Source organism: Argiope bruennichi, chromosome 2 (assembly GCF_947563725.1).
Source record: "Argiope bruennichi chromosome 2, qqArgBrue1.1, whole genome shotgun sequence".
Lineage (NCBI taxonomy): Eukaryota > Metazoa > Arthropoda > Arachnida > Araneae > Araneidae > Argiope > Argiope bruennichi.
Window position 1 is genome coordinate 22,444,305 of NC_079152.1, and position 26,331 is coordinate 22,470,635.

Below are 26,331 nucleotides of genomic sequence, written 5' to 3' on the forward strand. Positions count from 1 at the left end.
ATAAAATTATTAAATAATTGAAGTACTAAATAAAGACTTTCGTTATAGAGTATAAAATTCATTTGCACAAAAACTATGATTATAAAAATGCTAAGTTAATAAGGCCAACTATTTACTGTTAAGAGTTGTTTCTCGTATTGAAACTTTTCCAGTGTCATATGATAGGGTCAGTTTAAAAAAAAATTAAGATATTTAATGTAGGAATAGTTTTAATGTTTGAAAACTAAGAAAACAATGATGTCACAGTCATGGCAACAGCAACTGTGCATGCACGATATGCTGCTCTGTCTTGTTCTTTTCTTTTCTCTAAAATGCTCTGTGCACTTCCAAATGAAATCATTATAGCGTTTTTTTATTTGTATCACATGAGTATGAATGTATGAAATAAAGGTGAAAATTATTATAAATGTCATAGTATCGTTTTTGTGGTTGAATTATGTTCTATATTTTTAGAAGGAATTAAAAATATCTAACAAATTCTTATCATTTCTTTCTTTGATAAAGAATTTTCTCCTTCAAAATCCTTAAAACAGTATAAGAAAAAAAAATCTCACATCAAGTGTAAAATCTAGAAAATGAAACCTGCTCTGTTTCAGAGTATGATACATTCAAATAAATCTCCACCTTGCCAGCTGTTGAAAGAGAACAACTCATCTCAATTCCAAGCAGACGATCTTTTGAGTCCCTTCCCCCTGCTGCCACCGGCTGAAGAGAGAGTCAATAAACTCTGGGATCGTTTGCAAAAATGGAACCTGCATCATCACAGTTCCGGCGCTTTTCAATTAAGGAAGTTAAAAAAAAAAAAGTTTTTTATTGTCGGTTGGTGCTCTTATTCCCCAGAGGGCGCTCCTGGCGTTGACCTTGAGGCGATCCCAATTAACCTCCGGAGCGCAAAAATAACAAAAATCCTTTTCTCTTTTAATGACCGCGGGTGATAAAAACGTATTCGACCGTTTAATGAATCTGCAGGAACTTCGACCAAAAAAGGAAAATATCCATTGTTGATACGGAAAAAAATGACTTCTTCCGTTCTTCAGGAAAACATTTCTTGAGAAGCCATCCATTCCTCGGGTTGATTCTCTCTCTCTTTCTTTCTTTATAAAAAAAACACTTAATTTTTCTTAATGATGATTATTATTTCTCACTTATCCAAACTAATTTTTAAGCTGTTCATAATCAGATTTTTTTTTCTCTTATCAACCAAGTACACACTAGTCTAATCTTTTCAAAGAATGAAATCACTTCATGTTCATATGATGTATCACGCCACTGGAATTGGATGTGACGTGACAGCAAATAACAACATGCAGTTAGATCCTTGATGGAATGCGCTGTTATATTATAATGGGGTGGTGAATTGGTTTCAGACATCATCTAGCAAATTGTTATCATTCCTTCTTGTGTTAACAATATGGACTGAGAAATTCCTTATAGTAATATATAACATATCAGAAAAAATCAATACGTGTCAAAAGTACAAAAACAGTAGAATTGTTATCACTAGAAAAATGTTTTTAAAAAATATCCCAGTGTGACAAAATTCTTGAACAATTATATGCCATCATTTCCACATCTTCAAATTCCATGCGCAGGACATTATTTAGGGTCAGGAGCCATTGTGTTCTAAGTCATATTCAACGTATGCACGAGTTTTCTGCTTGGTTCATTTAAGACCATTGAAACTATTGAAAGGCTAATCCAACATTATATGAATTTCAGTCGTGCCATTTCGCCTGCGCCTTACCAACTTTTAAGCACTTTTATATCAATTTTTTTTTCATGAAAAGTCCCTTTCTCTATTATTCTCTTAAAAACACTGAATTTGAAGCTCGTATTTCCCTAGATATGAACGGTTATCTAAAGTTCAAACTTCTTTTTAAGGATTGGTTATCATAACCTTTTTGCGATCACCATTTTTATTTTGTACAGTACTACAGTTGTACAGAGAAAGTATAGTAATCGCCAAAAAAAATCGAACAAGAGATTTTAATGTAGCTCCACATTTTAGAGTTTTAGACCACCCTGAGTTTAAAAAACACATTTTTTTAAAAATAGTCCGTCTGTTTCTCTGTGACAAAGATAACTCAAAAACGCTTTGATTTCATATTATGTAATACGGTCTTTATACCAAATTTCAGTCAAATTTTGAGTAAAATATGTTCAGAGGAAGTCCATCTATCTGAATATAAATTAACACGATAGTTAAAAAACGAAGAGAGCTAGATAAATACAATTCGTGCACAGATTTTTACTTCTATAGTGTAGACACTTTTTAAATTTTGAGCCAAACCCAACAAATAAATGAGTAATTATCTGTCTGTCTGTACTTTCAGAAACATATAAACGCAATAATTCAAAAAATAATGACTTATATATATCAAATTTGGTATGAGATTTTATGACTACAAGTGCAATTTTGTTTCAAACGGTTGAGAAAAACGTATCTGAAACACAAATTCGATTTTTTGGATACTATTAACGCAAGCCAGAGATTAATCGCCAGATAATTCGCCAAGGAGACATAGATTCACTAAAAATTCCAAATTCACGCCAAAAGTTAATATTCCGTAACTATTGCAAGCCAATGTCATGTAAGGTGCTCTCTGGCATGACTAGCTTATGCGAGAAAGTTATTTGGTGATTACTCTCGCTGGTTACCAATGAAATTTCGTATGCGGTTTTCACGCCAAAGTTATGTGTTTTTCAAATTTTCTATGAAATTTGTTTTCCAGAAATCCGTTTGTCTCTCTATTCGTGAGCTTGTAACTACGAGTATTCAAACACACAACTAATAATAAGAATGGAACGAGTTAATTGGTTTTGAAGCCAGATTTATAGATTTAGTAAAATTTGAATTAAATAGATAAAAGGGAAGGAGGCATGCTTTAGAATGTTTCTTCACTTTACAGAATTGATTGAAATGGGATGAGAATGGGATTTTTGGTAACAAAGGTTGTTGTCCATTAATGCCAAAAGAGTTCATTCAATAGATGTTAAAAAACTTCACAGATTGGAGAAGAATCCGAAGATACTGCTTACTAGAAACAGCTTTTTGAATAAACGTCTTAAATAAAGAACAAGAATGAAGATCAATATTAAGTTTTGCAAAAAGATTTGACCTATGAGTTGCGTATTTGGAACAAAACAAGATGATATTGTTACGAACCTGTAATACTGCTTCCCAGCATAGTTCGTTCCATAGGAGGTCCCAGAGCTTGGCGACCATTTGGCGCCAAAATAGATTATACCCAAAACATCGAGAATTTTCCCGATCCGTCCAGTAGGAACCGAGTTACGCCTCGAACGTTCCTGATTGGTTGAGAGGCTTCTAGCCCCGCCTCCTGAGACCTATGAAAGGAAGCAGCCACAGTTGCCGCGCAGTCGTGGACCAGTGGAGTCGAAGAGTAGTCAGGATCGACGGTAAAGAACTGGCCTTCCAGACATAAGCGGAGCAGCAACGAAGTGAAGCTAGTGCTGAAATAAGTTGTGCGCTACTGTCTGCAATAGAGACTGTTGTATGCTGCACGTCTCGGCAGAAGATAATCGTCTTTTGTGCTGTATATAGTTGTCGTCTTTGTGCTGTCCTGTGTGTCTTCGTGTAAATAAACGTCGTTGTTTCATTTTATACTGCTCATTGAGCGTTCTCCACACCATATAACTCCCACTATCCAAAGCTCAGGTGTCGTCCTCGTCATCTGACCGCGGTTCAAAATTACGAGGTCCGTCCCAAAATAGCCCTTATGTTGCTTCAAACGGGACGTTAATATAACCAAACCAACCAACCAACCAACCCACTATCCAAACAAACCCCGGAAAATTTCATAACAATATGTTCAATGCTATTTTTATTATTAGAAACTTGGCAGTGGGGATACTTGTGTAGACCAAATCTATTCAACAGACCTGGTGTAATAATCATCCGAGTAAAAAGAAATTATTCAAAGAAACTAAACACATTTTTAATCTGAATCGGTTGCCACTTGCTGTTCGAATTCAATGTTTCGCGTATGAGATACCTCACTAATATGTCTCAAATAAACAGAACGAAAATTACTTAAAACGAAAAGACACTTACTATTAGTTCGTGCAGCTGGTTCTTAGTAATGCCAAAAAGGCAATAACTTCTTACAAATACATTTAAAAAAAAGAAAAGGAAATGACCAATACTTGCAAAATACAGGAAAATAAATTTCCTCGTAACTAGAGCTTCTTGCAAAGTAAGCTATATAGACAGATGTACTGATTCGTGAAACCCAACGAATGCTCGAAATCAAAGTTCCAAGAGGGGGGGGGGAGGACTTTACGCGTCCATATGTCGGCCCAAACAATCCTCCAGTCTCACCCGCTCATTTGCATTCGTGCACCTCTTTGGAACTGGTACCGGAACACAGAACAATCGATCGAGCGAACATTTCTCTTCGATTTTCGAACTAATTTAAAGCTCATTACGGCCAGTTCACACGACTTCGGCGCACAATAGAATTGAATGGCCGCCGAGTCGCTCGGCTATGAAACGATTTTTATTGGGCCATTGTTTCCCCGATAAAAATGGAAAAACGAGCCAGCCGAATCGGTAAAAATGACTTCTACTTTTGCTTTCGCACTTAATATCGTTTGTTGCGATGCCAAAATGACGGAAGCGAAAGAATCAAGAATGTACTTCAGACTTCGGGTTGTCATGAACGCGGTAGTAGTGAAAAATATTTTTTGGGGGGGAGGGAGGAGACAGAACAGCTTATGTCAATTCAGAAAAGAGTTAAAGAAATAGTTCAAAATGGAAATAATTGATAAACAAGTAAAGTAAAAAATTTATAATATTAAATAAAGAAATAATTAGCTAATAAGCAGAGAAATAGTGCTAGAGGTTAAGCACCCAAAGGTGTAAGTTCTTTTCACATTAATCCATACAAATTTCTTATCTTCTAATCGAAAAAAAAAAGCGTTATTGCTGAATTCTTATCTCTTGCATTAATTTAGCTATATTGTTTGTACCACAAATTGGAAAACAAAGTTTTTATGCTAAAACTGCTCGCTTTTAGAAAAATTTGGAAACATTTTAAGAAACGAGTTTTTAGATAGTTTAGTTTAGTTTAATTGTATTAACGTCTCGTTTAAAGCAACACTAGGGCTATTTTGGGACGGACCTCGTAATTTTGAACCGCGCTCAGATGACGAGGACGACACCTGAGCTGCCCCCCTTCTATCCACACGCGAGTTTTTAGATAAAAAGTTCCAGAAGTTCTCGTAGTTAATTTTTTTTTTTGAATCTTTATATTTTTACATTATCCATAGACGAATTTTGTATCATTTCTTTAAATCTAAAATCGCGAATTTACAAAAGAGAAAAAAGATTTTTTCTGCTACTTTAAGCAAATTTATTTATTAACTAGCCGCCTGTGGCGACCACCCGTTTCGCCAATCTTAATGTTCGTTTAAATTTTAATAATTAAATATTTTACGCAATTCCAACTTTAATAGATTCTTCATCAAAATATTTTAAAACTTCAAATTTTGATAGTCATATAATTCGCTCATAATATTATAAAGGCCTTCAGTCATAACGCAATATGTATTTCTAATTTTCTGTTACCTCTCGTAGAATTTATGCTTTAAATTAAAGTGGAAAGAATTAATCTGCAATTAATATAATAATATTTTTTACTGAAACAAAGCATTTTTTATAATATGATTACTGATAACAGAGTCACTGAGCGTTTAAACTTTATGGGCACTAAAGAATATCTTTCTTAATGTATGTAATATCTCAGAATTTATCAGCAAAATTCTCAGATTTATCATGACCAGATCGGTTAATTAGCAATGTTTAATTTTAAATGCATCAAACAATAAGAATATAAACAGAATCGTTTAAAATAATCGGGTGAAAGCAGGTTTAAAAAAACTAATTAAAAAACGATGTACTTGAAACTATAAGCATATGCAAAAATATATATATGTAACTAACATAAATACAATTTAATTACAAAAGCATGCAACTAACCTAAAAATAATTTAAATCATCCGTTGATAATGGTTGTCATGTCAACAATCAGAACACAATGCGTATGCGTGAATTTTCAACGCCAGTTACGGTAACGCAAATGCGTGAATTTTTCTACGCCAGTTGGGGGTAACTCTATGCAGATTAGACATTTTTAATTTCCTTTATTCTGTGTTATTTTAATTCAAAAGTACTTCAGAATGAATCTGAAAGATCGATTAATTAACAATGTTTAATTTTAAATGCATCAAATATTAAGAAAATAAACAGAATCGTTTGAAATAATCGGCCGAAAAAGGTTAACCCCAGCCTCATTACTGTTGGGGGGGAAAAACTGAAGCTTTACTTTTTTGGCGGTGGGGAAAATGGAAGATTTTTTTGGCGGGAAAGTTAGTTTTTAATTAATAATTAAAATTCTAATTAAAAATTCAAAAGAAGGGACCCCAGGTGCACATTCCCGACCTCTAAGGTATACATGTACCAAATTTGGTAGCTGTAGGTCAAATGTCCTGACCTGTAGAGCGCCAACACACACACACACACACACATTGAGCTTTATTTATAAGTATAGATTACCTGCATTGCGCATTTACAACTAATGCAATCGTAACTTAATAGGAGCAAAATGCAAGTGCGATAAGATGTCATTGCACAATACATGTACATAGAAAACGCATATCTATATAGATATCGAGACGACGACAATAATGAAACGACTTATATTTAGCAGCTATTATCTGCACTTTCTCGTCTATGTAGCATAAAGAAACTGTTGCAATCGTCAAAAAATTAGAACTCATATTTTGACGACTCTCCACGTTTTAGATCTTTCTGAGCTCAAAAAACACATTTTTAGAAAATGTCCGTCTGCCTGCGTGTAAAAAAGATAACACAAAAACGTTTTGAGCTAGACGATTGAAATTTGGTATACGTCTTTAAACCAAATTTGAAGATTTCTATCAAATTTTGAGCAAAATCCTCTCAGAGGAAGTCTGTCTGTCCAACTGTTGAAATATAATTTAATCCGATATTTACAAAGCGAAGAGAGCTTATTGTTAAATTTCGATACACTAAATTAACATCTATAGACAAGACACTTTTCAATTTTTGAACCAAATCCAACAAGGGACTGGCTATTTGTCGGCGTGTACTTTCAGGAACATAAAAACGTTATAATACGCAAATGATTAAATATACAATGAATGTCAAATACGCAATGTCATATACAAATGGCAAATACGCAATGTCATATACAAATGTCAAATACGTATATGTCAAATACGCAATGTCATATACAAATGTCAAATACTTATATGTGAAATACGCAATGTCATATATACAAATGTCAAATACGCAATGTCATATACAAATGTCAAATACATATATGTCAAATACGCAATGTCATATACAAATGTCAAATACATATATGTCAAATACGCAATGTCATATACAAATGTCAAATACGTATATGTCAAATACGCAATGTCATATACAAATGTCAAATACGTATATGTCAAATACGCAATGATTTAAATATATCAAATTTAGTATGATATTTTGTGATTATAATTATAGTTCCGAGTCAAATTTTTGTTTTCATCCGTTGAGAAAAATGCGTCTAAAACAAAAATTAGATTTTAGGATACAATTAACGTCATGCCAGGGATTAATCTACGAACAACTCGGCAAGAATCACACGATAGATTCAGTAAAAATGCTTAATTCTCGCCAAAAGTTAATAGTGTTGTGAAATTTCCGGGGTTCGTTTGGATAGTGGGAGCTATATATGGTGTGGAGAAGGCTCAATCAGCAGTAGAAAGTAAAACAACGACGTTTATTTACACGAAGACACACAGGACAGCACAAAGACGACAACTATATACAGCACAAAAAGACGATTATCTTCAGCCGAGACGTGCAGCATACAACAAGTCTCTATTGCAGACAGTAGCGCACAGCTTAGTTCAACACTAGCTTCACTCTGTCGCTGCTCCGCTTATTTCTGGGAGGCCAGTTCTTTACCGTCGATTCCGACTACTCTTCTATTCCACTGGTCCACGACTGCTCGGCAGTCGCCTCCTGAGACCTATAAAATGAGCAGCTGCAGGCTGCTCCTTTTATAGGTCTCAGGAGGCGGGGCTAGAAGCCTCTCAACCAATCAGGAACGTTCGAGGCGTAACTCGGTTCCTACTGGACGGCTCGGGAAAATTCTCGATGTTTCGAGTATAATCTACTTTAGCGCCAAAGTCGCCAAGCTCTGGGACCTCCTATGGAACCACTATGCTGGGAAGCAGCATCACAGGTTCGTAACAATAATAACGCAAAGCGATCTCTGCGATAACACCTTTATAGAGAGGATGCGAGAAAGTTTTTGGGAGACCACTTCCACTCGTTTTAAATCAAATATTAACAAAATGTGTATTAAAGTTTAAAAGGTGAATATAATGAAAGTGTCAAAGAATATTTTAATTATATTAAGATTAAGTAATTTCAATATAAAATCTCGACATAAATATGTATATCGAGGCTTTGACAAGTAGGCGACTTATTTTATCAGATAATTGAGTGCATTTTTTGAGTGGGATAAAAATATGAAAAAGAGAAAAAATGTGGGGCATTAATCAGGTTGCAATAAACACGACACAGTTTATTTAACTTGGTGCATTTGGCCTACCATTCTTTTTCAAAAACATTGTCGAAATTTTCGTTATAAGAAGATAACTGAAGCCAGGTTTTGGTAAATTTAGATTCATGCCTGCTTCCTATCTTATCTGCATGCACTCATCTGATTTTAAACAATTCTTACATCAAACCACCAACTCGTGAAAGTCACGGTTTTCAAATTAAAACATAAAATATATTTAAATGCATTTCGAAGAAAGTAAATTTAATCAGAACCTCTTCTTTCTATGGAAGCTGGCCGTTGCTGATTCAGTTTGTTGTTACTTAAGAAATGCCATTTGGCTTAGATCCTGTGTTGTCTTTCCCATTATCATGTTTTAAGTTGATAGCTCTGGATGTCGATCAAGTATCCCAGAAAAAGTCCTTTCTTGTTCAATGACTAGCAGTATGGGGACTTTACCACCGGAAGAATTTTGAATTTTCTTAGCATTCTTCTTGATGGCATTTTGAAATCTGTGAAGTCTAAATCATAACAACTTGAGTTTAAATTGTTTCCTTATCCCGGCACTCTCTAAGTGAAAAGGACTGACAACTGTGATAATTATTTTGGAGTTCTTTACATTGCTTTATCTTCCTTATCGCTTACCGCGGCAGTATGATATTAAGTCATCTGCTTCTCTTGGATGGAAAGTATCTTTTGCAAAATCGAACGTTTCTGTATGATTATTAGGAAAGTATCAACCTTTCCTTAGAATATTAAACAGGATACCAGCATTTCTCAAAAAGTCCAAAGTTTGTTTATTTCTTTTTCGCTGATGGAATGGCGATAAAAATTATAGGAATAAGCATCCTGTAAAATCTTGACCCTGACCGATCAAATAAGACAGTAGCGTAACAAAAGAATTCTTTTATTTACAGCCATATATATGTACACAAAAACAACTTGTTCTCATCTATTTTAATACTATTTACAAAATTCATACAACAGTTAAAAGTTCAATCATGAAATAGTTCCTCGATCAGGAGAATAGACACCAAAAATACGCTAACAGGCTGTTAGCTCGAACAGTTACTCCAGGGGGTCGTTCCAGAAATCCACAGATCTTTATCGGGTGAATCCTAACATTGAAACTCGAATCACACGGAGCTTCTCACAAAATTGCGAACACCTTCTTTGAACACCGACGTCTCTCCGAATCTCCTTCGACAACTATCACTTCTCTCTTTCCTCCTTCAAAAATACCGCATTTTGTTTCCGTCAGATCTCCGTCTTTTTTTCTCATTGGTGAACTTGAGGTCTTTATCACCCAATAATCTCCAGTCGATTGTGGGAATGTCTGTTAATGATCCATCTTTGTAGCTGACACTCCCCAAACACATGTTAATTATAATCAATTCACAGTTAACGCCGGCTAAAGTTCACCTGACTTCGACACTTAATGACAACGATTGCTGGTGATTGATCGTTTCTTGAAGATTTGAGGAGTACCTTCATAATGGAAAAAAAATGTTTAACATCTGGATCGTTTGAAGTTCTTCTCCCTTGAAGACATGATGGATCTATTTGAAATGACGGGATACACATCTGTTTTCTCATACCTGTACATAGTTACAATTGACCAGACACTTTGACTCACCTAGGGAAAAGGATACACATCTGGAGGTCCGTAGGCCCTTAACTATGTGTGGGGATACGGGGGACGTTACATCTGGACTAAATGCGAATTACCATGAGAGAGAATCGGGGAAACTTTACAATCCCTTTAAATTCTACATTTACACGAAAGGTATGAAATTCGTGAATTTATCAGTCTTCCATTAGAAAGTAACATTAAGTTTTCTGGCCATATATCCATGTACTGAAATGAAAAACATATATTTACACCAAAAGACTGATTAGCTCTTGAATCAGCACATGCTATTCTACAAACCCTCTGAAGGTAAAATTTCAAAATCGATGTTTGACTTGGTTGAGTGGAAAGAGTACAAACTGACAATATCGATTGTACACTTTCAATATTTTTTTAAAGCAAGCAAATAAAGCCTTTTCACTTTCAAGAATTCCAGATTACCACATCCAGAACAAGAGGTGCACGGATTACCACATCTATGGGATCTGTTCATGACATTCAAAGTTCTCACTTTTAAAATATTCATTTGTTACAAGCTCAAAATTTTAAGTTCTGAGATTTATGTTTACCGTGCCGGCGTCCTGGCATAGGGGTAGCGCGTCTTCCCCGTGTTCTGGGCGTCCTGGGTTCGAGTCCCGGTACGGGCATGGTTGTTTTTCCTCCGTTCTATCTGTGAGATGTGTGTATGTGCCCCCCTGTAAAAAGGGGTTGTGCAAGCGAATGAGATGTGTGAGTAGCTAAGACGTACTCTTGGCCCTAGTTGGCGCTACTGAAAACAAGAGGCGCTCCCTTGGCTTAAAATCGCTGACTTCGTCAGCGAGCTTGTGCATGCAAGTGTCATTATAAACAACAACAACAACAACGTTTACCGTATTTTCAATGTCTCATTTCGTCCATCATTTCGGATTCTGTTTGTTTGTGCTTTCGCAAGCATTTAACATAACTACTTCTAGCGACACAACCCAATAGTTAGGAAAGATTCTTTAAATTCAGGATGTGTTTTTTCTGGACTTGATCGGCTGTTGCTAAGTTTATCAATTGCTCAAATATTGTAATGCGGAATTCTGATATCCAAGCTTTAATTTTAAAAAAAAAAAAAGTCGCACCAGGTATCATCAACATTTTTTTTATTCAATGTCGCGAAAAAAGTTATAGGAAACTTTCGCATGCACTTTAAATAAGTTTAAAAGCAAATCAATAGCATTTAATTCAGCTCTATTATTTGAGAGGATATTGAACACACACACACACACACACACTTTATGTTCTACCTTTCAAAAAAGCACAAATATAACATGATGAATACATTACTTTAAAACTAATATCACCCTCTCTAGAATCAAAATCATGAAGTACCTTTCTTCAGTATTAATTTTTAAAAAGTCAATGTTAATATTCTATAAAAAGTTTATTTACGCAGCCGCTTTCCTGAATAGTAGCTTATTAATTCGGATGAACTTTCTTTTTCAGCAACAAGTCTTTCTTGCTGCTAATTAAAGCTGTTAATAAACGATATCTCGTAAAAGTCTAATCGTAACCTGCACTTTTAAAAATACTATTTTTCCTTTTCAAACTAAAACTAAACTCAGTGGCACAACAGCTCATGTGGGCCAAGGCCTACAGTGCCCATACCTGCTTTCTTGACCATGGCCCTGGGGTGCAAGGCATATGTTCCGGTTAGGTGGTCAGCTGAACGAGGAACCCCCAGTGTTTAGTTCCGAAGCATGATTGGTCCTCGTATCGACCCACTGAAGAGATGAAAGGCTGAGTCAACTTTGTCCAGCCCGATGATCGAACCTCGGCCCTGTGCAGTGGAAACTACGCCACCGGGCTTCTTTTTTCCTTTTTATGATTTTAAAATTATCAATGATAATAAAATATAATTCTACAACCGAATCCCACAAATGTTTTTTTTTCTTCCTTCAGCAAGATACACCATTTTAAAAGTGCGGACATAGAAGAAAATCGGATACATGACGGCGTATAACTGCAAGTTGTAAGTCAACAAATAAGTTAATCTTTTTTCTGTATTTCTTTTTTATATTACTTAGTTTGGCGAGTTTTGATAGGCTTGACGGCTAAAAGAGTAGTGCTTGATTCTCCTGTTTTACCAAAGGTGCATAAAATACAATCCTATATGGACTCAAATATACAGCGCTCTTTCAGTTAGTTCCAAGGCAAGGATTTGTCCTTTAAGTCAGGATTGACTTTGATGAGGAATTTCCATATTTTCATGACTCCCTTCGAATCTTATGTTAGGCGTCGAGGTGGATGCTAATTTTATAGGAGTTAATGAAAAGGAACAACTTTAAACATTACATTAGTTTAGTTCATTAGTTCTTTGTGAGTTTTGCTTCCCATTCAGCCGCTTTATCTCCATTTTTCTCAACCCTTAATAAGAAATGTGTCGAGAAGAAGCTTGAAAAATATTTTTAAAGAAAGATTATGGCTCAAAACTAAACTTAAAAACGACAAAAAGGAAAGAAATGAAACGGAAAGCTGAAGTTCATGTAAACCTTGAAAATACAAAAAAGTCAAAGTGTAAAACTTGCCCAAAGAACTTTAAGAATCAGAAGTCTGCTGAAGAAATTTGATGATGAAATTTGTTTTCCTCGCTGCATTTTCCGTTAAATCAAATAGCCAAGAGAAATAAAGTGGACCGATTTGCTTCAAGAGTTGTTCATGAAAGCTTAGATATTTTTGATTACGAAAAAGAATACGTCCAATATCCACAATTTCATTCCAAGTAGGACATTTGCGTGAATTGGTCGGACCAAACCTATACAGCTTTTCATGGAATGGAAAGGTGCCAGTGCGAAAGCGTGAGAGCAAGACATCTATCTTTCGACTAGGAGGATATCAACGATGTCAAGGTTTGATGTATACCAAGTAAGAAAAAAGGGTAAAGGTGAATTTTAGTGTGCCCCTTGCTGCGCCAACAATGCCAAGTCGCCAATAAAGATGGCTAACAAAATAAACAAATACTTCCGCGGAACAGTTATGGTTACCATTTCCCGCCATATAATTGGAATTTTTTACTGATAAGTAGTTTTTCACAGACTGCCCGGTGCCTTCTACACCGGCACCGGGCAGAATATTTTAACTTAAAAAAAACATCCTGCGGCTTCGCTAGCAGCGGGTGCGGAAACGTAGTAGCTTCGCTAGCACATTGAACTTAAGGACTGTGTGGATAACAGGGACAGTACATAACCAAAAGAAAAGAAAGAACGGAGGAAGAAGCAATCGGAACATTCTCCATACAAAATTTCAAATAAACTTCCTTTTCCCAACTTCATCAACTCATAAAAAAATAAATATATTCCACTCACCCTTCATCCATTCTGCAGGTTCGAAATACTGTTTTTCATCCCATTTACCCGACATCATTCTTGCACAATTGCCGACATAACAAATTATGAAGGGAACCAACCGCTAGAACACCAAAAGAATTACGAGAACTGCGAAGAATTCCATTGCAGCTGTCTTTTAAAGTGAGAATGCAAACGATTCCGTAAATTAAGAATTCAGACGATTTCTTAAAGCGCATACTGACAGTTAAAAATTGCAAAAGAATAAATATTTTCTGTTCGGATTCACATTAAAAAAAAGAAAGAAGAAAATAACTTTTAATTATAAGCTTAATTTTCTTTATTTAATGAACTTTTTATTATAATAAAGAACAAAATTAAAATCTTTATTCGATATTTTTTTTAATATTTTTAATTTAACATTTTTCATAATACAGTTGTAGTTCATGTACAACTCAACCATTGCAAAAAGTAGTAAACAAAACAGCATTAGGGTTACTAGAATAGCGTTCCGATGGGTTGTCATATTGGCAACAAACTCGGAGGCACACTATTCGTCACTTTATCCGAAAAAATTTTACTGTAATTTCTTTCTTTCCATTCCTGAACCTTCAAGACCAGTTTTACCAATTACAACCAGCTTCATCGTCGCATCTTTTACTTATTCTGTTATATTTTGCTAATATAACCAGTTGCCAATGAAACATTTTAAATATCATAATAGGGAAAAATTTAGTTTGTCCATGTGATGTTAGTTATAAGACGGCCAGCAGGTAGCGCATGCGTAGAAAGGCTGAAAAATGCTGTTCAGTCGATGGCAAGTACTTGTCCCGGCGGGGCAACATGCCGCTGTATTGCATTTTTTTTTTTTTTCCTTACTGCGCATGCGTTTGTAGAATTTGACGGGGGTTTTTTGGAGTGAAAAAATTGATCACTTATAGATTAATTCCGACATTTTTTGCTCTTTGTGCTTTCTGATGAGAGGGTTTTTTACCCCCCCCCCCTTTATTTGCCATTATTTTCTTTAGTTTTCAAAATTTAGGTATATTGAGCTTTTTTATTTTGCCATGTTTCTTTGGGTAAATATCCAACATTTTAATACGATATGCAGTGAAAAAGAAAAAAAACCAGGGACGTCAAAAAGACCATTTACAGCCAAGTATGGAATGCCTGAATCTGTCTAATGAAATTGTGGCAAATAAATCAGTCTTTTACTGCTCATGCGCTGCCTACAGGCCGTCTTTTAACTGGCTGAGTGTAAACCCAGCATAAATTATAATTTTAAGTAAAATAATCGAAAATTAGGAAAATACTTTCTAAATGAATATTACGGTGTATGGCTTCCCAAATAATCCCTGTTACGTATCTATCAAAATTTGAAATTTAAAACTACTTTGTCGAGGAATTCATTAAGAGCAAGCAGGTTACATAAATATTTAACTGAAAATATAAGGAATCATTAATCCTGGAACATAAATTGGACTTTAGAATTGTGACACAAAGAAACTTATTCTCTGTACTCTTTCCCCTATCCCCACATTAATCTAAAACACCAAATCCTGTAACCGCGATTCCTCCAAGCGAGAGTTAAGGTCACAGCCTCCTCGAAAGTTGCGTTGCACCTCCACTCTCTATTTCAGACCATAAATAACGCTTTCTTGCCACAGAAACGGAATTTCGAAGAGCTCTCCTGCCAGATGAGCAGCGGGAGCGACGACGATATCACCCTCACCGATGACCTCCGACCCCGGATGTAATCCGGCCTCAATGACAGCGTCACCTCTTTATCGTCTGGGAGAATCTTTCGCTTTCACAAAAGGGAACCTTATTTTTCTGGAATTTCCCCTTCTATTGTCGGGCTCCGCTTTTTCCTCTCAGAAATGCATAACGGTTTCAAGGTTAAGTTCTCAGCACTTTGGGGTCTTTTTATGCAGTTTTGATATGTAATCATGAGAGAAGATGGAAGAATTTCTGGCATTTAGCTTCTTAAGAATTCAAAAATTACTTTCATATGAGTGGCATCGATTACTAATTCTTTATAGTTGCCATCCGAATTCAGAATTTTTTGATGAAAGCGATTGTATTGATCTCTCAACCCATGCTCAAGGCTAAGATTAAGTACGAAAATATTGATTAGTAAAATAATTCTTAAGTAAAATATTATTTTATGAAAAAAAAAAGATTACATCTCATTACTTTTACATATCTCAGGAAAACATTTATTTATGTAAAGAAAAAAAAATCAATTATATAAAACATGTTTCACTAAAGTAAGTAATTATCTGAAATGGCTAAAAGCATATTATATTTCTTCGTTTGTAAAAGTGCGTAAAAATGTGAAAAGTGTTGATTTTACCACATTCTTTATTTAGCGACTAGCTTTTTTATAGAAGAGCCTAGAACATTAATTTTCAACCAATATTTGCTAGTTCTAAACAAGTATATAATAAGCGTTTTATTTCGTTGAAACAAGTGTATAATAAGCGTTTTATTTCGTTCAAACAAGTATATAATAAGCGTTTTATTTCATTCAAACAAGTATATAATAAGCGTTTTATTTCATTCAAACAAGTATATAATAAGCGTTTTATTTCGTTCAAACAAGTATATAATAAGCGTTTTATTTCGTTCAAACAAGTATATAATAAGCGTTTTATTTCGTTCAAACAAGTATATAATAAGCGTTTTATTTCGTTCAAAAAAGTATATAATAACAGTATAATTTCGTTCAAAATAATATAAAAACATTAAATATAAAATAAAGGTAATTAATTTTAGCATAAATAATAGAATAAAGAATAGAATTTAGAGCATAACATTCGTTTAGAACTAATTCATAGAAATTCTAATAAATACCAGAAGAAAAAATAGAACGAATGAAAGTAAGCATAACAAGCATAAAAATTGTTTTACACAAGACAAGAGAATGGAATCTATATTATTATTGTAGCACGTTTTTAAAATGCAAGAGCCACGTTTAGCTGTAATCGCCAAACATATGGAAAATCAGTTAAAATTCTAATATATTCTTAGCTCATAATGCGAAAAGGCCAAACGTGGGAAATCAACAGTAAAAAAATAATAACTAAATTTAGAACATACATATATAAATACAATCCTATGACGCTTGGAACATGCCAGTTTGTTTGTTAAAATTGTCTGAAGAAAGTAAATACTCCATGAGATTTTATCTTTATTACTTTTGATACCTGAATGTTTCCATTAAAGAGCCTTGCATACGTCGTTGAAGTAATCGCGGCCATTCAGGCTTTTATTATTTCTTCTTTTTTTAAATAAAATAAATAAATGGAAGGTAATAAAATAAACTTTTTCTTATCAGTAAACCACACCAAAATGTGGGCCAAAGAGGCCATAAACTCCAGTTCAGTTGCATCACCGAGCGATCAATGTCACATCAGCCGCTTGGGAATACAAACGATTTTATTGTCTCTTCAAATATTATTAAATCCGCGTATACGAGACAGGGCGTTAGAGATTTAATTTTATTTTTGCCGTTTCTCCCCCTTGCTACAACATACACACTCACACACCCATAACATAGTGACCTCAAAAACGTTTTCACTTAACATTATTACATTTTTTTTTTCATGCACATACCCCAGAAGGGTGGAGGAAATCATTACATACAAAAAAAGAATGAAAATGATTCCGCTCATTAAATAAAAAAGGCGGCAGAATTTCCATCCGTAACAATATAGTTCTTCCCAAAGCGAAGGTGATGGAAGCCACACTACAGAGCAGTTTCAACCCTATCAGCGGCCTTGGCCTTATTTTTACAGGACAGAGACGAAACATTTTTGCTACCGTTTAACAAAAAAATTGAATCAAAAACCTCTAGATATAGTTAACAATGGTAAAAAAGGCAATTGTTTAGATGCAAAAAGATCGCCGCTGCCAGCGCAATTGCATAATTAAAACGGTTTAACCTTTTACGCTCAAATTTGGAAGCATGTTCTACAGGAGAGGGCGTGGGCTTTTGGCAAGTCCTCACTTCATTGCCGGAATTAATCTCGTGACCAGAATGTGTGGTGGGTCTGACGAACGGTGCATAACCTCGAAACAAATAGAGGGAGGATTGGAATTGTTTTTCCGAGCAAAAAATAAGCTCTGTTTACAATTGTGTGATCAACAATAGCACTCAATTTTGGGATTGATGTAGATTGATTGCCTCTATAGATTCGCTTGTCGGTGAACAGAAATGTTTGAAGGATATCTGGAATTCGATCTTGTTTTCGGATTGGCATTTTGTTTGTAACAAATAGATATTGTTCGCCAACAAATGTTATTTCAATGTCGAATTGTTCAGTTTATTCGCATTCCTGTAATCGAATGAGCAAAACTGATTTCCATTAAATTCACCAGATGAAAATTGTTTTTACTTTTAAGTTATAAACAATAGACTGCAACGCATTTCCGAATCTCAAATTTTGTATTACATCTAACTTAAGATAATTGCTCTTAAAAAGCAAATATACGAATACCGCATTTAAGAGAACATTAATTTCTATATTTAATATATTTGAGATCGATTTAGTGAGTAATATATTTGTAACTGTTAAATTTTATTGCAAGCAACTATCACAGATATGTAATGATATTTTAATTCTAATTTTAATTTAATTAATTTCCAAGATTTTATCTTAATTTAGCCCATCGTAACTTCATTCAAAAAATATTCTCTTATTTAGTGATCCAATTCCACTTTTGGTTTAATTAATTCCTCTGTAAAAAATAAGGCGCCATCAGTACTACGTATCAAATGAAAGTGATACTTTATTTGCCCTTATCAGAGGTCAAAACATGTATTCCATCCACGCGTGGCCTGGAATCCTATGTTATATAAGACTAGTGATCATTTGTTCCGCGCTTCTTTCTTACTTCTGCTTTTGTGCCGCGCTGCGTCTGCTTGTAAATAAATTGCTTTCTCGAGATAGATATTAAAGAGAATTAAAAATACAACGTCTCGTCTACGTCTTCAAACCTGCACTTCAACAAAATAATGTTACACACACACTATTATATATATATATATATATATATATATATATATATATATATATATATATATATATATTCCTTTCTCGTATACATAGTTTTGAGAAAGGAGAGCAATCAACAAAAATATTCAAACTCGAGATTTTGATGAATCTCCCCGTTTTAGACCCCTCCGAGTTCGAAAAACACTGTAGAAAATATTCGTCCGTCTGTCTTTGATAAAGATTACTCAAACACGCTTTGAGATAGACGTTTAAAATTTGGTACACGATCGTACTTGCAGATTTCTATCAAATTTTGAATAAAATCTGTTCAGAGGAAATCCGTCTGTCCAGCTGTGCGAATATAAGTTAACACGATAATTACATAACGAAGAGAGCTATATAGATACAATTCTGTACATTTATAATGTAGACACCTGTCAAAAACTACCAGTAAAAAAAAGAAGCTTAAGAAAACTACCTGTTACTACCCTACTACATCTTAAATTCTTAAAACTAAAATAATACTCCAAGCAATTTAGAATTCCATCGGCTTGTTTATTCTTTCAACATAACAGCGTATCTTACAAACATTGCCAGATTCCAGAAGGTTTACAATTGATCATCAGCTATTATACAAAAAATAAATGAAATAACATTAACAAAATATGTTTATCAAAGAAAAAATCGTTTGCTTTTACTTTTTAATAATATTTTAACAAAATAAAAATGGTAGCAGTTATAAAATGTCTGAAAAGAAATCGTCTGCTAAATGTCTATTAACAGATTCAGATTATGATATTTACTGAACACAAATGTTGAGCTAAATCCAACAACGGGTTGACTGTACGTCTGTCTGTATTTTTATAAACCTGTAAACGCGATAATTCAAACACACCAGAACTTAAATACATAGAATTTGGAATGTCATTTTATGACTACGAGTGAAGTTATGTGTCAAATTTTTGTTCAATATATTGGAAAAAACGAGTCTAGAGCACAATTCGATTTTCGGATGCTATTAACCGCATGCCAAGGATATCGCCAAACAACTCGGCAAGAATCACTTGATACATTGAGCAAAAATGTTAAATTCACGCCAAAAGTTAATATTCCATATCTATTGTACAACAATGCCATAAGGAAACTTTCTGGCATGACACATTTATTAGAGAGTATGCAAGAAAATTTGGGGGAGACTACTTCTGCTGGTTTTCTCTACATCTTAAACAATCACTGCTGAAAGTCATTGCTATCCTAAAATAGGACAAGTTCCGTCTGTTTCCTAATAAACATCAAGGTAATTAATTATCTTACTATTTTCATAATCATCCATCTTGTTTGTTCCGCTTGTGAAGAACAGCGCGAGTGCTGCAATTATCCCCGGTTCTGCAATATCGATAATTAATTCTTTATAATGAATGGACTTTAATGATTCTTTCTGAAGATAAAAAGGCAGATGGTATTGTCCAATACCGAACTACAGTTTTTAATTTTTCGACTCTTTCTATTGATGAGATTTCTTACTCAAAATTCATAAAACAGATTTATACACAATAATATGATCTCTACAACCGTGAGTAGGGATTGCAATACCGGGATTATTCACAAGTTTAAATACCGGTTTTTCGGTATTTACTAGAATTTTTTAAAATTGTCTCTTCTGTATGTTCGGGGATCGCTAACATAGCAAAATCACTGTTTTTATTTTTATGTCCACTAACGGGCGAAATTAATTATACTATGAATACAAAGTTGCATCGTAGAATCAAGAGAAGTGATAAAATACTGTTTGACAACGGATTGTCAAACAGTAAACATGCGCTTTTGCGCAAGGCATTAGGATGGGTTTAATTCGACAAAATAGAGGTGAGATGGAAGGTGAACAGACATTTAACAGATTTACATTTAAAAATGAAGACTCGCGGTTTTATGAGACATAATCATTACAAATAATTAGTAATACAGAATGTCTTACGGTATTTACATAATTCTGATGATTTTAAAAATGAAAATGAAAAAGAAAAGAGATTAACCAATTCAAATCTGATCAAGTTTTTAGTAAATTTTCTTAACATTTTTTACCCCAAACCTATCCACATTCAGAAGAATTCGGTACAGTTACTGAAGATTATGATGACACTAATGTCGATAACGAAAAGGAATAAAATATCTCAAACAGAAATTAGAATTAGCGATAAATAAAAAAAATTTCAACAAACCAAAATACAATACAGAAATTAACTATATCCAAAACCATCCGACGGGAAATCGATTTATTTGAAGATGAGGTATTTAGAAGTAAATATTTGGAAAAAATATATCACAAATTGCAAACAGTACCACCAACTATCGTAGATGCCGAAAGAGCGTTTTCGACAGCTGGTCATTTTTGCACAAAATTACTTTTCAGGCTTAATGACAGTACAATGGATGCATTATGTTTTTTATAATCACATTTCAAAAATTTATAACAGTACCACAGGCTGATTAGTTATATTTACAATTTTTTTGTGATTTAAATAAATAAAATGTTCCTTTACTTTTTTGTGATTCTTTATATATTGTTATAATTTATAAGTTACAAATTATTTTTTGTAATATTTAAACTCTCTAATAAAACTGGCAAATGAAACAAAGAACCGCCTGTGTTTTCTTTCTTTTTCTAAAATTTCTACTACCGGTATTAAAACCGCTATCCCGGTATTAAGATCTAAAAAATATCGAATACCGGTATTGAACTTTTGGTCCGATATTGCAATCCCTAACCGGGAGGTATGAAATCATGAAATCGGTATGATATCATGAATACTTTAAAGTAAATTATTTTCATATGTAAGAATTATTCAAAGAAAAAGTATTGTAATCGTCAAACATTTCGAAATCGACATGCCGATGAATCGCCAAGTTTCGAATCTCACGAGAGCGAAAAATACATTTTTTAAGTTATGTCTATCTGTCTGTCTGTCTGTGAGTACGATAAATCAGAATGAAATTTAGTATGTGATCTTTACATCAAATTTATAGATTTATATACGATTTTTCAAGAAATCCATTCACAAGAATTCTGGCTGTCAGAATACAATAGCTACAAAACACAAAAATATAGATGGATAGAATTTTGTTCATAGATCTGTCATCTAAAGTGTAAATCCGTGCGGAATTTCGATCCAAATCTTTCAAAGGCTTGTCCGACTTTCAGTCTTTTTATTCGCGTGTATTTAAAAACGATAACTCAAAAACGAAGCATTTTTTATCAATGAAATTTGGCATCTGATCATGTTACTAACATTGCAGTTGGGTTTCAAATTTTATTTTCCATTGACTAAAAAAGAGGAGGGGGGCGTCCAAAAAGCATATTCGGTTTTATTTTCTATCTTACTAAAGCATAAAACGCTCTAGTGTTGGATTTTGAAACTAAAAAAATCTAGCTTTCATGGTCTTGATAGGAAAATGACGCATTTATTAGAGAATGCGAGAAAATTTCGAGGATAGATCTCCCGATGGTTTATTTCTATATTAACTTTCCGTTCTGCACTAGTTTTTAGAATTTCGGACTCATCGAAACAAGATTGATTGCGTCGCAGATAGACTCACTCATAATTTTATGAGAAAGATAATTATCTTTAACTCCTGTGTGGAAAAGAATATACCTATTAAAATATTTTCTCTAATAATGAGTTTTCTTTTTTGTAATTTACTTTCAATTGGGGAATCAGAGTAATATCGGTATCTCCGAGATGAAAAAGAAAACTATAATACAATTTTAAAATTACGCATATAATTTCCGGACACCCTTTATACCACCTAAAAACCCCCAGGGAGCACCTCGAAATGAGGATGAGATGCTTCCGGCATGGTGGCTGAATCTCGCCAACCTGGAGGGTACACAAATAGGTGGGGGATCTGACTCCTCCTATCGATGACGAGACGTACTTCCTTCGGGGAGGGTTGTACCGTGGCCGGTGATGGCCCTTAGGACTCAACCGCAATTTCCGCCAGTGTTGCTGTTGCGGCGGTCCGGTCATTCAGTCTTATGGTTTAAATCCGTGTGTCTTCGTGGCGGGTCGGAGAGTCAGATGGTTGACTTATACCACCTAAAATTAACTTAATTTTTAACGTCTTAGTTAAATTATAGTTAAGTTAGTTAAATATACCGGTTGGTTATAATTAAACTTCCCCTATAAATGGCGTCATACAAAGCAAAAGGATGAACGGATTGCAACGAAATTTGGCATATAGACTATACACGAGATTCGCTCACGGAATTTCGAAAAAAAAAAAAATCGTTCCAAAATGTCCACCAAAGGGCACCTTTTCCGGAAAAACATTAATTTTAACCCAATAAACGACCAAAAAGGAATACAGAAACAATATTAACTAGTTTCTGATCACCTTGTTATCGAACCACATTAAGTAAAGGTAAGGAAAAAATAACAATACTCTGTTTGAGGGTTAAAAAACATTTCAGTTTGTTGAAACAAGAACAGATTAGGACGAAATGGCACAAGAGGAGCATCGTGTCCAGGACGATGTAGGAAAAGGTGCTCCATGTGACCATCCTCATACGCCAGTATTTCAAGTCGATTGACATTGTGATCAACAACAGATCGTAAGTGATCAGTTGTGATGCTTTCACATGAAGCCTGATGGAGTTTCCAGATTTTCCATGTTTTTCATTTTATTACTCATAATTCTATTCTGGATTGCTAATATTGTTTCTGTATTCCGCTTTGGTCGCTTATGGTGTTAAATTTAATGTTTTTCAGGAGGAGACGCCCTCTAGTGGACATTTTGGAAATAAAATTTCTTTTTCGAAATTCCGTGAGCGCATCTCGTGTATTGTCTATATACCAAATTTCGCTGCAATCCGTTCACCTGTTTGCGTTGTAGGATGCTGTTTATAGGGGAAGTTTAATTGTAACCACCCTGTACAACTAACTTAACATTTATTGCTTATTTATTGACTATTATGGAAAATAAATAAGATAATTTACTCTTACCTCATCCGTTTCGAAAATACATAATGCAGTGCGAATTAGGTTAGTTCATAATTATAATATAATTGATTTAAATCCAAGAAATTGAAAGCTTTCATCATTTAACAATAGAGAGATTATTAATGAGTTTCATATCACACTATAAATAAGTCCATTACGCATAAGTCAAGCAGTGGTTGTTTGACCCATCAAGAAATTTTTTAACGTGGAATAAATTGCAGTTGCAAAAGCATTTCTTAGTCAGCCTCGAAACGAGAGCTCTTGATGCCGTTTCTGGGATGGCCAAGTAGCAAACGCTATGTCTTTGGTGAAAATAAGCAAAACAAGGTGCTCGCTCTCGTCTCGAGCAGCCTACGCCCCCAGAAGGAGAGGGCGGCTCGTTTCATCACTCGGAAGTATTGTCTCTTAAATGATCCATTGTGCTCGGGTGAAGGGTGGAGACGTAGAGGTTAAGCTCCCTTCACCCCAGGACTTATGCAGGGCTGATGACTATCGCGTCTCAGACTAATTATTCTTTCAAGTCTGCTATTTTTTTCTCCGTCAGGGAAGAAACCGCAGGAGTCTGAAGTGAAGACATAAACATTATTTATACGAGTGTCTAAACAAAAGAAACAATGTATCTTGAATCCAGATCAAAGACTAGACGGGGAATATGAACGTTTGTAACTGTAAACTGCCCCAAATCCTCTTATCGACATAAATACTTTTGAGGGAAGTTGTTCAGTTTCCCGCATCTTGCTTTTTACGGATGTGATATTTAGTTACATTTGGTAAGCTTAACCGAATTTGTGCATAAACTTTTTTGCATGACACGTGATTGATTTCGGCCATTTTAATTTTTATAGTTTATATTATACAGCTGATAATTATATGTAAAACCTGATTAATATTTTGGAACTACCAAACAAATAAGTTTGAGAAGCTGTGGGCATCACTGGAATGAATAAGAGGTATCTGTTGTTTTTATCAAATAAAATAAACGGCATGAGAAATGATACCATTTTTTTAGCCATTCAGAACAAGGTATTCAAATTCCAACCTGTAAAATCTGTAACAATCGATTTATGATTACGTAATTGGTTCATGATCGATTCAATCAATGGGTTGAATCGATCTTGAACGGATTATGTTCGTCAATTCAACAATCAGCGTAAGAAATATGGACTTTGAATGACAGCGTTCGCTAACTAGTAGGAACCAGAAACGTCTTTGAGCATATCACGTTCGTTCACATCGAAAAACACGTACAAATGCGTTAGCAATAACATGAAATTGGTTACATTTGTTTGAAGTGATTATTAATTTCTCGCCAGTTTTATGCTTTTCTCAATTTAATTAGACAACACCTTCTATTAGCTGTCATTCAATTTAGAACCCAGAGAATATTTCAGATTTTTTTAGCCTTTTTATAACCTTTGTGAAATTATGAATGTGAAAGTTTAATATTTCGAGAAGCAGCAATTCGATCTCGGTTGACACAAGCAAGACCGTTAAGAGTTTAAACTACAATATCATTAGTTAATCACAATCTTTTACCTAACTCGAAATTTCAAATGACAAAAAGAAACTGCTCCATAGACACTCATTTTGGAATCTTTAATAAAATAATTTGCCTTCTCAATGCTTCACGTGCCCTTTGACTCTTTGAGGGCCCCTGGAGGCACACCCTCCATTAAGGTCACCACACCCTCTTTCGCAAACCTCGTTTGGCCCCGCTCTGTCCGGAAGTTCGCAGAAAACCGTCCGCCCCGGCAGCAACATTTTCAATTTCATTCCACGAGACGGAAGAGGTCGGGAGGTGAAGTGAAATGGGGAAGTGAAGCGAAATGACCTCGGAGGGGTCAGTGGAAGAGAGTGGACTTAATGAGTTGGCCAGCAAGGTGGGGTTCGCGAGCGGTGGGAAAAAGCAGCAAAAACCGTCACCTCTTGCCGGAGTAAAAGTCAGGCCGACCCTTTCATAGGCATGCTGTTTGAGCATGGGAGCAAGCATTTGTGCAGTTAAATGCCGGCCCTGCTTCCGTTTATCTTTCCTTCATCGTGACAGTCTGAGGTTAAAATAGACTTTTGCAAGAAGTTGTGAAATAACCGGGTGGTTAGAATTAAAGGTACCCTCTCTCGGAGCACTGTAAAAGGGGGGAAGGGACGGAGGTCATAAGAAAGCAGATGTTAGTTGGTAAAACTGAAGATTTTTTTTTGGTCATGTGCTTATAGCAAGAAAATATAATAATCGTAATAATTATCAAAATCGTTTGTAATAATCGTCAAAAAAATTCGATTTTCAGGATCTCCACGTTATACATCGAAGTGAAATCGGCAAAAAGTCATTTTTCGAAATACGATTGTTTGCCAGAAGTCTGTCTGTGAAAACGATTATTTCAAAGCGATCACTTCAAGCTATACGAATGAAATTTTGCATCATATTTACATCAAAATTATCGATTTTTGATAAGTTTTGGACTAAGTTTGGGAAGCCAATTGATTCAATCAATAGGTGCGCATGTGAAAAAGATAAATTAAATTGTAATGATCTAAACGAAAAAAACTTGATATAAAATATTATAACTACGCACCCTTTGCGCGCTTCGCTCACAAAACCTCAAAAATCATAACGTGACTTTTTGGAATCTCTTTGCGATCCCAGCTAGCTTAGCTCGAATTTAAATTATTTCAAACTGCTAAACTGCTACTAGCATTACATTTTCATCAATTACCTAGAGCTCATCATCATTTTAAAATTAAAATTTTCTGTTTGCAGATATATGTGTGTGTATT